Source organism: Capricornis sumatraensis, chromosome 6 (genome assembly GCF_032405125.1).
Source record: "Capricornis sumatraensis isolate serow.1 chromosome 6, serow.2, whole genome shotgun sequence".
Lineage (NCBI taxonomy): Eukaryota > Metazoa > Chordata > Mammalia > Artiodactyla > Bovidae > Capricornis > Capricornis sumatraensis.
This window is the reverse complement of record NC_091074.1, coordinates 29,165,241-29,178,852: the sequence shown is the minus strand read 5'-3', so window position 1 is coordinate 29,178,852 and position 13,612 is coordinate 29,165,241.

Below are 13,612 nucleotides of genomic sequence, written 5' to 3'. Positions count from 1 at the left end.
AAATCACGTGTAAGCATAAAGCCTGTGCATGAATTCTTATTAAATATCTTAGGGAGCATTTAAGGAAAACTAAGCATAAACCTTTACAAAGTGAAAAAAATAAAAAAGTCCCTGTTCTCTGTATCAGTCAGAACAGACTGGTTTATGCTATGGTAACTCCCCAGTCATAACAAACATATTTATTCCTGAAACATTTGTCCAAAGTGGGTTGGTCAGGAAAGCTGATGGGAGCTTCATCTTCACACATGCTTCTAGGATCATTCTAATGGCGGGGAGAGAACTCAGGAGCATCTCACACCAGCAGTTATTAATAAGAGTTCTGACTTGGAAATGTTGGACCCATGTCCAGACCTCTTCTCATTGTCCTACCCAACCAAAAAGGCCTAAGATAGTCTTCTGTATGGGTGGAAGGAAAGGCGAATGGGCAACACTAGTGACTATCACAGTCTGCCCTTTTGATTATTAAGTTTTTGTCCCTCTCTCCTTCTTACCCAGGTAAAATACACTCTTTCTCTCTAAGGCCTAGGAGAGACAACTTCAATTCTGTTCAGTCATAATAACATCAAGTGTAAAATCCAGAATCTCTGGTAGTCTTGTATGCAAGATATTTGCATCAGATCTAGAAATGGTTCCTGATGATCCAGAGACATGTAAGTTAAAAAAGCAATTCATCAGCCTCCTCATTCACCCACCTCCCTACACCCAATGCTGCTGCTGCTGCTGCTAAGTCGCTTCAGTCATGTCCAACTTTGTGCGACGCCATAGACAGCAGCCCACCAGGCTCCCCCGTCCCTAGGATTCTCCAGGCAAGAACACTGGAGTGGGTTGTCATTTCCTTCTCCAATGCATGAAAGTGAGAAGTGAAAGTGAAGTCGCTCAGTCGCCTACACCCAATAGATGGTGGTAAAAAAGGGCTTGAATAATTTCAACAAATATTCTTATTAAAGGATACAAATGGAAGGCATACTGGTATATCAGAATCCTTGCTGGGTGATATTATTAAGGTCTCCTCTCGTGGAGCAAGAAGGGCTCCTCGACTCATCATCTCCATGGTCTTTGGCTCTACCCTCTGGGAGAGTCTCCCTTTCTGTGATATTCCTTGGCTACCTTTGAAGTGGGTGTCGGGGAATACACCTCCCTCTTGGGGGTTAGGCAGACTTCTTACCTTACATCTGATCCAATAATGGTTGAAACTTCAGGGTTATTTTAAATCATAAGCTATCACATTTTCTTTTAGTTCAGGCTGATTCTTTTGGCAATATAACTCACTCAGAAACTTCACTGGATTTCTGTCTCTTTGATTTCAGTCAGCTTCATGTACCAAAAATGCATGACAGTTCCTTTCTAGATAAATACCTATATTTGTTCAGTGTCTTTTGGGGAAGGAAATGGCAACCCACTCCAGTGTTCTTGCCTGGATAATTCCATGGAGGAGTCTGCCAAGCTGCAGTCTGTGGGGTCACAGAGTCAGACATGACAGAGCATGCACGCACATTTGGTGTCTGTGTTTCCTCACCCCCATGCCTCCTTTTGTTTCTCTCTTGCCCCTACTCTCTCGATTTTAACGTGGGTATCTTGTGTCTATCAGATGTCCAGAACCACACTTTTCATCTGTTTTCCCTACGCAATTTTGCAATTTTAAAGAATTTTCTAGGTCTCAGTGTGTGTATAATAATGATCCCCAGAAGATGTCCAAACCCTAATCCCTAGACTTGTGAATATGATATATCATGTTGTAAAGGGGAATTAACATTGCAGATGAATTAAGTTTGTGAATCACCTGATTTTGAAACAAGAAGAGAATTCTAAATCATTCGAGTGGGTCCAATGTAATCACAAAAGTCCTTAAACGCAGAAGTGAGAGGCAGAAGTCAGTGTCAGAGCTAGAATGATGCAATATGAGAAACATTTGGCCATTCCTGACTGTGGAAATGAAAGGAGGCCAGGAACCAAGAAATGTGGGCAGCCTAGAAGCTAAAAAAGCAAGAAAATGAATTACCCCCCAGAACCTCCAGAAAAACCTAGATTTCAGCCCAGTTAAGACTAGAACTTTAAGAGTAAATGTACATTATTTAAAGCCAACGTTTGTGGTTATTCGTTACAGAAACAACAGGAAACTAATACACATCTTGAGTCTGTTCAGAGCTTTCAACACTAGCTTTTAACACCGTTGCTGCTGCTGCTGCTGCTAAGTTGCTTCAGTTGTGTTCGACTCTGTGCGACCCCATAGATGGCAGCCCACCAGGCTGGGATTCTCCAGGCAAGAACACTGGAGTGGGTTGCCATTTCCTTCTCCAATGCATTAAAGTGAAAAGTGAAAGTAAAGTCACTCAGTCATGCCCAACTCTTAGCGACCCCATGGACTGCAGCCTACCAGCCTCCTTCGTCCATGGGATCTTCCACCGTTACTTTATCCTTAATTTAGTATTAGCTGTAAGGCTGAGTTTTAATCAGCCTTTGTTGCTAAAAAAAAAAAAAAAATTCTCAATTAAATATTTTAAGTATGAGAAGTGGTCATTTCTTTTAACACCACATTCCCTGAATTTGTTAATTTTCTTTTTATTATGACTTGTAAACCAACTAGTTCTTTCTTCTGCTTCTCTGCACGAAAATACTTTGTCATATGGAATCAATATCAGTCAACATGTTACTAATACTTTGTTTTCCAACCTGCTCCCCTAGTTCTCCAAGCTTATTAGATGTATAGTATGCCTTACAAGTTAGAGCACATGCTGCTGCTAAGTCACTTCAGTCATGTCCAACTCTGTGTGACCCCATAAACGTCAGCCCACAAGGCTCCCCAGCCCCTGGGATTCTCCAGGCAAGAACACTGGAGTCGGTTGCCATTTCCTTCTCCAATGCATGAAAGTGAAAAGTGAAGGTGAAGTCACTCAGTCGTATCCGACTCTTCACGACCACATGGACTGCAGCCTACCAGGCTCCTCCATCCATGGGATTTTCTAGGCAAGAGTACTGGAGTGGGGTGCCATTGCTTTCCCCGTAGAGCACATGGCATTTTACCAAATACTCTGTTGCCCCACAACATAGGTCACCATCCTTCCAGGACCACAGACAGTACCCTCACCAAACAATGCTACATTTTTGTTATAGCAGAAATTGACTTCTCTGTACTAATTTCCATTGGTTAGGATCTGTATCCAATCTACTCAAGATGGGAGAGATTATACTATGTAACAAACAATCCTAAAATCTTGAATCATTTAAGAAAGACAATTCATTTCTTACTCACACTGTATCTATACTGGGGGCGGGGTGCGGTCTGCTCTGCCTGGTTTTAACTCCAGAATCTAAGTTAGTAGAGTAACCACACGCTGGAATATTGCCAGGCTCAAAGGCATAGGGAAAGAATGTATGACTAACCACATACTGGCCCTTATACTTTCACTGATAAGTGACACACACATGTTCAGCTACATTACCTTGGACAAATCAAATAGCACAACTGCATCAAGGTAGCAGAGAAGTACATTCACATGATATGTCTGTAAAAAGAGCAGGAACTATTTGATAAGCAGCAAAAATGACCCTTTGACTGATCTTTGTAAATTGAGGTTTATTATAGTAGGCTACAGTGCATACAGAAGTGGGTACCATAATCTAGGAAAAGACGAGTCTGAAGAAGTATTTCTTATTCATATTTTCAGTGGCATTGTAAATGATAGACACTTGTAGTTATAACTAGATGTTTATTCTGACTTTATATTTTATAAGCTTATTAGTTTGCAAATACATTTTAGAATATAAGAAATAATTTTTTAAAAAAGACTGACGTAATACCCCAACTCAACACCTAGGTATATGTCCAGAAAGAAATCCAAAATGCCAAAGGTGTAAAATTGTATGACCCAATGTTATTTATAATGAAAAATTTCCAGCATCCCACACACCTTTAAAATACAGTACATTCATGCACTGTAATATTGTGTGGCAGTTATATAAATATTAAATATTAAACTGTCAAAATGGAAATTGAAAATTAAAACTACATTTGGTGGGCAAAATTCTAATGATGTGCCTCCAAGACTCCCATCATCTGGTATTTAATTAAACACTAATTTAAGTATGCTGTGAGGCAACTTTGAGGCTGGAGTTAACAGTCCTAATCAGGTGATCTTTAAACAGGGAGATGATCCTGGTACACGTGGGCTCAGTGTAACCATGTAATCAGAGGAGAAGGAAAGAGTCAGAGAGAAGCAGCAGAAGGAAAGGTCATCATAACTCTGAGCATGAGAAAGAGACAAACCACCATTTCTGGCTTTGAAAAATGGAAGAAGGTGACTGCAAGTCAAAGAAATCAGGTAAGTTCTAGAAGCTGAGAACAGTCCTTGGCTCTCAGAAAGTTGGGACCTCAGCTCTATGACTGCAGGGGACTGAATTCTGTCAGCAGCCTGAACAAGTTTGGAAGGAGCAATACTTTGATTTTAGCCCAGGGAGACCATGTCAGACTTCTGATACGTGGAGACCGTGAGATAAATTTATGTTGTTTTAAGCTGTTAAAGAGGTTGTAATGTGTTATAGCAGCAATATAAAACTAATACACCATGAAATGGAGGTGCAGCAAAATAGGCTGATTCAAAGGGCTGATACAGTTACGTGAATGAGGATTAAATGTGGCTTTGAACTTCCTGACAGTCAAAGCAGAAAGGAAAACGGTGGATGACAATTTTATTTATGAGACCACGAAACATCTCTGTGACAAGTGCCTTAACAGGGACCTGTGTGCGGTAACCTCCTCACCCTAAGTTATAGGCCATCCCAAGTCCAATCTGTATTTACTGCACAGAAAGGTTGTTCAACAGTCAAACTGAATTATGTCACTTTCTTGCTTAATACCCTTCAGTAGCTCTCCCTCACAGGGTGAGTTTCAAGCCCCTCAACATGACACAAAGTCTCCATCAAATCCTACTCTTGTTTCTACTTCCAGGTTCACCTCCTGCCATTACACAGAAGCACAGTCTACCAGATACTTGCAGGTCTCTCAACTCAACACCCTGTTTACAGTCTTTGCATTTACACACGGTCTTTCCTGGGCCTAGAATGGCTTTTCCTTCTTTTCCTCCTGAGGAATGCTTCATATACTATGGTCCAGCTAATGTGTGTTCTCTTTGATGAAGCCTCCCTCACTCACCCCTTAACCTGTATGAAGAGTAAGTCACTTCTCCCTCTGTCCTGTATCGCCCTGTCCCTTGTTCAATTGCAGTACATAGCTATTGTGACAAAATTGATAGCTTAGATATCAGTCACTCCTAGATCACGGCTATGACATCAAACCCCCAAATAAGAAAGAATTAGGAATTGAAAGCTTTACAAAAAGCTTTACCAAACAAAACAAAAACACTCCTTACAAAGTTTTTTTTTTTTGGAGTGAAATTATATTTAATATTTGTAGTTAAGGAACTCTCAGGTGAAAAAATAGGAAAATATGAATATGAAAAGGTGACTTTAGTTGAGCCAATTTTTAAACTGGCAAAATGCAATTTAGATACATTTCTAAATTATCCCATAATTCTTGTGTGAGGTACACCTGATGTAGGAAAAGCTCAAATCATCCTCTCGGGTGACCTCAGGTTACTACCTTGCAGCTCAGTCAGAAACGCAGAGTCCGTGGGATGGGAGGCGGGAGGAGCGGTAGCTGAGAGCACAGGCGCCGGCTGCTTTCTCTGTTGGCTTGCTGTAGCCGAGTTACCCTGGGCTGGTGATTTTATATCTGCAAAGCTCATGTTTCCTCACTGGAAAAAAGGGCAAATCTGGCTGTTGAGAGAATCTAATTATATAATGTATGTAGGATACTCAGCACAGTTCTTGACACAGAAAGCTCAATCTCTGTTAACATTAACATTCTAATCACACATGGCATAATTCATCAGGAAATGTAAGATGACCCTACTTTCTGAATAGTTACTGAAAACAGACAATGTGAAACTAGCCAGGGGCTTTGGGACCCAATGCTCAATGTGTAATGAAGTCTTACCTAGGCCGTGTTACCTCTGTAATCAACTTTTAGTTTCTTTCCCTTTAAAACAGAGTTATCATCTGCATTGCCTCTCCCCCTCAAGCATGTGAAAGTGCTTTGGAAACGGTTAAGCAGTGTCTGTGCAATCTACTGCTACCCATATGCCCCCACCATTACTATTGCTAGTATCCTTTTTTATTTTTTTTAAATTACTGGCACTATTTCCCATTCTGTGAAGGAAAGTCACACCATGATCTCAGGAAACATCCACTTAATATCTCCATAGTATGTGATCTAGTACAATAGGTATCAGGGCTTAAGGAAGGACAGGAGATAGAAACTCTGGCCTCAAGCGAAAAGACTGATCTGCTAAGTAATAGCAATGACTGGTTTGAGAAAAGGAAGCGGCTGGACTTGGGGAGGCCAGTCTGGAGGATTCTGCATTAGCGCAGGAAGGAAGTAATGAGGGTCTGCCGTAGGATGAGGACAAAGGGAAAGGGCAGGAGACTCGGGTCAGTGTCTAAGCCTGGGGCTGGGCTGGTGAGAGACTTGCTTACACTGATAGCCATCCTTGCTGCCGGAACTTCGTGTATCCCCACCCAGTGACTTCCTGTCACCTCTAGGTCCTCGGGCAGTGATGATGATCATGATGATCATTGTAATGACACCAACTAACATTTATGGGAGAGCCTACATGTGCCAAGCACAAGTATAGTTTATTAAACTATAAACTATAGTTTATAGTTTATTCTCAGAGCATCTGACAAAATTGATGCCATTACCTCTATATTTCAGATAAATGGAGGTAGAGAAATATAAAATAATTTACCCAAAAATACACTCTAGTATAAGTAGTATGTGCTAGATTCAGAGTCCAGGCTGGCTCAGAGTCTGCACTCCTAACCACTGTTCCATGGTGATATTAATGATAGTGGTATTAAGAGCACATATTGTGGGCTTCCTCTATCCTACCCTGTACTTAAGGCCAAACGTGAACTCCCTTTTTGATTAATCAAGTAATGGCAGCTTGATCACATAAGCTCTTGCAGCAAGGCCTCCAATTTTAAAGCATTAAACCAGGTCGATGTTCCTGACTGCAGCTGCAGTTCCTTAAAGTGTATGGTCCACATCCAAGGTATGGAGCATTCAGGGGTGGAAATGGGTCTTGCAGAAAAGAATTTCTATTCTCTGAAGGTCTTCCTGCTGCTGGAAGCCTTTCAGAGCTCATTCATTTACTGCATCCAGAAGGAAGCCTGCCAATACCTTGACCCAGTATTGTGACATTCTTAAAACAAAGGATATACACTAATGTCTATGCAGAGAGTCTTCCAGGATACCAGTTGACTAATGTGAAAACCTTGAGCACATTAAGCAACTTAACCATTACTATTAGTAATGTCCTTTCATAGGCATTTCTTTTAATTCTTTTAATTCCCTTTATTATACACTACACAATTTTTTGTCCCTGGATTTGGACTACTTTATTCTCTAATTTCTGTGGACCCTGGTTTTCTCATGTATAAAATTAAGATAACAGTTATTCTGGTGTTTAAATGAGATAGTCCATGGAATACAGAACTTAGTAGTGTTTGACCCATTTAGTAAGTATCCAATAAATGTTAGCTGTTAAATCATTTTTTTCAACTCCATTCCATGTAAAGGCATCTGGAGCATTCTGGCATAGCTAAAATTTGTAAGTATGAAGGTTTTCACAAAGAGCTGCCTTATATAAAAAAAGTAGAAAGGTGGGATTCTTGTTCCCATCTGATTTCATGCACCTTTGGGTTAAGAATAGTGTAGGAAACTTCCCTGGTGGTTCAGTGGCTGGGACTTACCTTCCAATGTAGGGAGTGTGGATTTGATCCCTGGTTGGGAAGCTAAGATCCTACATGCCTAGCTGCCAAAAATAACAACAAAAAAAAACAAAAACCCAGAACATAAACAACAGTAGCAACACTGTAGCAAATTCAGTAAAAATTTAAAATGGTCTGCATAAAAAAAAAGAAGAAGAATGTAGGAATATGGACTGGTAGGAAATAAGCTAGCCTTCTGAAACAAAACCTAAAATGCTAGAGAATAATGCTGCATATTTCCATCCAAAGGGCTCGAAGGGGAGCTTAGACATATTAAATCATTTCAATTTTTCCCATCCCCATAATTAACACTTCCATTTTACTTTTAGAGAAGAAAGGAGATTGAATCTCAAGTGGCTAGGGACTTGGGGCAGCAGGAAAGTGTGGAGAGTGAGTTACAGAAGATTGAACAGACCTTCAACCTACATAGTCTCTGTTAGAATGTCAGTGTAAAAAAAAAAAGAAAATCCAGGGCAAGAGAACAAAATCAAACTCAAAGAATTTAAAATGCAGCAGATTTAGGAGCAATATCTGCAATATCTCATCGACATCCACACGCAAATAACTAAGGAGTGGAAGTTGGAGTTAGGGTGTGAGAATCTTTGAACATCGGCTCTTCAAGTAGGCAAAAGTGCTTTTTTTTTAATAAGCAAAATGAGAGGGTGAGCCACGATACCTGGTGTTGCATCGCCCTTTGGAGCCAAGCTGCCTCTGAGGGGACTCTCCTGAATGTCACGACTGAGAAGTCCTGGGAGAGGGGTTGATCCTGCCGTGCTCCTTCAAACCTTCACATTTCCGCTGTTAATGGGCAGTTAGGGTGCAAATACAGTTGTCACCTCAAATTTTCATGGTCTCTTGTCTAATCTGCTTCTTCTAACCTGTTTTGCACTCAGTTTCTGAACAATTTCCATTGTTCTCAGATATTGTCTACATTATTCTCATACATACTTAGAACTTTTCTTTGTCTTTGGACCTATGACTACTTTTGGCTTCAGACAAGGACCTCCTCTGTTCACACATGACCTTGTCCACCCTGGTACCCAGAGGACCCAATAACTTGGTATAAATAACTGGTTAATACATCCAAAGTGTTCACTTTGGCCCTACAACGTTGAGGACAGGTAAAAAAAAAAATATTAATCTGTTTCAGCCAAAAAGTGTTTGGAGACTGTTAGGAAGGTCCTCAAGAAATGTATGCCATTAGACTGCTTCTCTTTATTCATCTGTTCCAAATGAATTACCCCTCTCTTATCCAGGTACAATTGCTCCAACTCATCTTGAGTCCATATGGTTGGTCACTTGCATATTTGAATTACACTAATAAAAAATTCAAGTGAACATGTCCAAAAAAGTAAAGACTTTCTAAACTGGGCTAAGAATTATTTTGAAAAATAAATACAAATTATTTCTAATACAGAATATGCTCAGCCTAGAGTAATATTTAGCTTCCCAGAGGGAGCAGAGTTTGATTAAAGAAAAATATGCTTTTATGAATCCACAAGGAACACAAGTTAAATTTGGTAAATGGAGACATTCTTATGAAAGAGGAACAAAAAAAAAATAGAAATTGAGTGAGAAAATAGCCCCTGAGAACATATGAAGGAGTTAAAAAAGAGGCTCCTCTGCTTCCAACTTTCCTAAAGTTTTAGAGTTAAGAGCAAATAAAAAATCCTTAGCTCACTTATATGACTTGATTACCTTTTTCAAAATGTAAAACAAAGAAAATCTTTGAGTGTAGAGAAGGTATGGGGAAATGGAAAATGTTTCCATGCAGCATTTTCTATTTTAAAAAGAAAATCTCTAGACTTGAAGATAAGTACATAAGCATGGATCAATAGCTCTGATATTTACCTTTCCTTGTGGAAAAGATTACACCAACCTACAATATCCGATTAGTCGTCTACATAGCACCCTCTAGGGTTGCCACTGCTGAGACAGCTGCTCATAACCCTGTGCAGGAGTGACTTTAAGGGAAGAGCAAAAAATTATCATGTACTCCAAGAGATAACCACCGCCTTATTCTCTTGAAAACAGGATGCAAAGATTACACAGTAGCAGAAGTGTCCCTTGATTTCACCCCAATATAAGAAATGTAGAAATTGAGCTAAAAGATTAGATTGCTTAATAAAACAATTGGTAAACACAAACCAATGGGGATAGATACAAAGGAGAATGGACTGTGACAACCCTAGAAGATTGTTTAATATAATGTCAAAAAGCTACCAATATAAAAGACTACAATTTACTCCTGTCTCCAGATGCTGGAAAAGCTTTTGATGGTTAATTGGAAGCTTTTATTTCTGACACTGAAAAGCACGGGCTTGCCACAAGAATTCATTTCATGGGTAGAAACATTATCTGATCATCCAAAGGCCAAAATTAAGGCTAATGTGTATAATTGGAGACCGTTTCTTTTCTTTCTTTTCTTTTTTTTTTTTTTTGTGTGACAAGGAAGCAGCCATAGGTCATTCACATTTTCCTCTATTATTTGGCTTATCAATAGAAGCTCTATCAGGCAACGTGAAGAAATAAAAATTGGGTACTTAAGACCCACATTTTTTATTGTGAGTAGATAATGTGGCTCAATTCTGGGTTGCATGTAGACTTGTGAAATCCACTTTAGGGGAGTCAAGAGGGAGGCCAAATCCCCTCTTCTAGTGGAGGGGTCTATTTGCTTTAGCTCAAGAGGTGTTTTCCTCTTAGGAGCAAGTTCTTTATTGCTAAATAAACTTGTGTGTTACAGATGGTGACTTCTTTGTCCTTGGAAGCAGTACCATATCCAAATTTCAGCCTATTTGTTCTTGACCAATTTTTTCCCAGAGTAATCTCTGGAACAGAATAGCAAAGCTCCCAATAATAGACAATAATTGTTATTTATGCTAATTTTCTCTTCTTGTAATCAAATGTATACAGAACTCAGATTACCCAAGATAAAAGATAAATGAGAACTATAGGGTCTTATATAGAAACAAAAAATACATATGTTGAACAAATCATAAAGTATAGTAGAAAATTGCTTTAACACTAGTTGCACCTAAGAAAATAGTGGAAGATGTGGTTTATTGTGCAGTCTTATCCTTTTTTAAAACAGCTTTAATGAACTATAATTCATATTTTCTTGCACTTTTCTCCTTTATAGTATGCAATCATTTTTTTGGTATACTCAGAGATATGGAACACTCACTACAATCATCTTGAGAATAGTTTATCTCAAAGAGAAATCCCATATTCATAAGCAGTCCTCTCTATTTCCAACTCTGAAAACCTTAGGCAATTATTAATCCACTTTCTGTTTCTATAGGTTTGCCTATTCTGGGCATTTCGTACAAATGGAATCATACTATATGTGACTTTTCATATCTGGCTTCCTTAACTTGTATAATGTTTTCTGGATTCTTCCACACTGTGACATAAATCAGCACTGCATTCTTTTTTATGGATGAATTACACTATATTGTATGGATATACCACATTCTGTTTATCCATTCTTCAGTTAACAGACATTTGGGATATTTCCATCTTTTGGTTATTATGAATAATGTTATGAACATTCATGTACAAGGTTTTATGTAAACATATCTCCTTTTCTCTTGGATTTGTTCCTGACAGTGGAATCCCTAGGTCATATGGTAAATATATATAAACTTTTTGGAGACTGCCAGACTGTTTTTCCAAAGAGGCTGTACCATGTTACATTCCTTCCAGCAGTGTATACAATTTTTCAGATCCTCACAAACACTTGTTACTATCTGTCATTCTGATTATAGTCATTCTAGTAGATAAGAAGTAGTATCTTATTGTGGTTTTTATTTGCATTAATATCATGAATAATGAAGTTAAGCATATTTTCAGTTGTTTATTGATCATGTGCCTATCTTTTTGAAAAATGTCTATTTTGACCTTCACCTATTTTTTTTCTTTTTTTTTAAATTTTACTTTATTTTAATTTACAATACTGTATTGGTTTTGCCATACATCAACATGAATCCACTATGGGTGTACATGAGTTCCCAATCCTGAACCCTCCTCCCACCTCCCTCCCCATATCATCTCTCTGGGTCATCCCAGTGCACCAGCCCCAAGCATCCTGTATCCTGCATTGAACCTAGACTGGCAATTTGTTTATTACATGATATTATACATGTTTCAATGCCATTCTCCCAAATCATCCCACCCTCTCCCTCTCCCACAGAGTCCAAAAGTCTGTTCTATACATCTGTGTCTCTTTTGCTGTCTCGCATACAAGGTTATCATTACCATCATTCTAAATTCCATATATATGTGTTAATATACTGTATTGGTGTTTTTCTTTCTGGCTTACTTCACTCTGTATAATAGGCTCCAGTTTCATCCACCTCATTAGAACTGATTCAAATGTATTCTTTTTAATGGCTGAGTAATACTCCGTTGTGTATATGTACCACAGCTTTCTTATCCATTTATCTGCTGATGAACATCTAGGTTGTTTCCATGTCCTGGCTATTATAAACAGTGCTGCGATGAACATTGGGGTACACATGTCTCTTTCAGTTCTGGTTTCCTCAGTGTGTATGCCCAGCAGTGGGATTGCTGGGTCATACTGCTACTGCTAAGTCACTTCAGCTGTGTCTGACTCTGTGCGGCCCCACAGACAACAGCCCACCAGGCTCTCCCGTCCCTGGGATTCTCCAGGCAAGAACACTGGAGTGGGTTGCCATTTCCTTCTCCAATGCATGAAAGTGAAAAGTAGAAGTGAAGTCACTCAGTTGTGTCTGACCCTCAGTGACCCCATGGACTGCAGCCTTCCAGGCTCCTCAGTCCATGGGATTTTCCAGGCAAGAGTACTAGAGTGGGATGCCATTGCTGGGTCATAAGGCAGTTCTGTTTCCAGTTTTTAAAGGAATCTCCACACTGTTCTCCATAGTGGCTGTACTAGTTTGCATTCCCACCAACAGTGTAAAAGTGTTCTCTTTTCTCCACACCCTCTCCAGCATTTATTGCTTGTAGAATTTTGGATCACAGCTATTCTGACTGGTGTGAAATGGTACCTCACTGTGGTCTTGATTTGCATTTCTCTGATAATGAGTGATGTTGAGCATCTTTTCATGTGTTTGTTAGCCATCTGTATGTCTTCTTTGGCGAAATGTCTATTTAGTTCTTTGGCCCATTTTTTGATTGGGTCTTTTATTTTTCTGGAATTAAGCTGCAGGAGTTGCTTGTATATTTTTGAGGTTAGTTGTTTGTCAGTTGCTTCATTTGCTATTATTTTCTCCCATTCTGAAGGCTGTCTTTTCACCTGGCTTATAGTTTCCTTTGTTGTGCAGAAGCTTTTAATTTTAATTAGATCCCACTTGTTTATTTTTGCTTTTATTTCCAATATTCTGGGAGGTGGGTCATAGAGGATCCTTTCTGTGATTTATGTTGGAGAGTGTTTTGCCTATGTTCTCCTCTAGGAGTTTTATAGTTTCTGGTCTTACATTTAGATCTTTAATCCATTTTGAGTTTATTTTCATGTGCGGTGTTAGAAAGTGATCTAGTTTCATTCTTTTACAAGTATTTGACCAGTTTTCCCAGCACCACTTGTTAAAGAGATTGTCTATATTCCATTGTATATTCTTGCCTCCTTTGTCGAAGATAAGGTGTCCATAGGTGTGTGGATTTATCTCTGGGCTTTCTATTTTGTTCTATTGATCTATATTTCTGTCTTTGTGCCAGTACCATACTGTCTTGATGACTGTGGCTTTGTAGTAGAGCCTGAAGTCAGGCAGGTTGATTCCAAACTGTTAACCAGACTCATCAAGAAGCA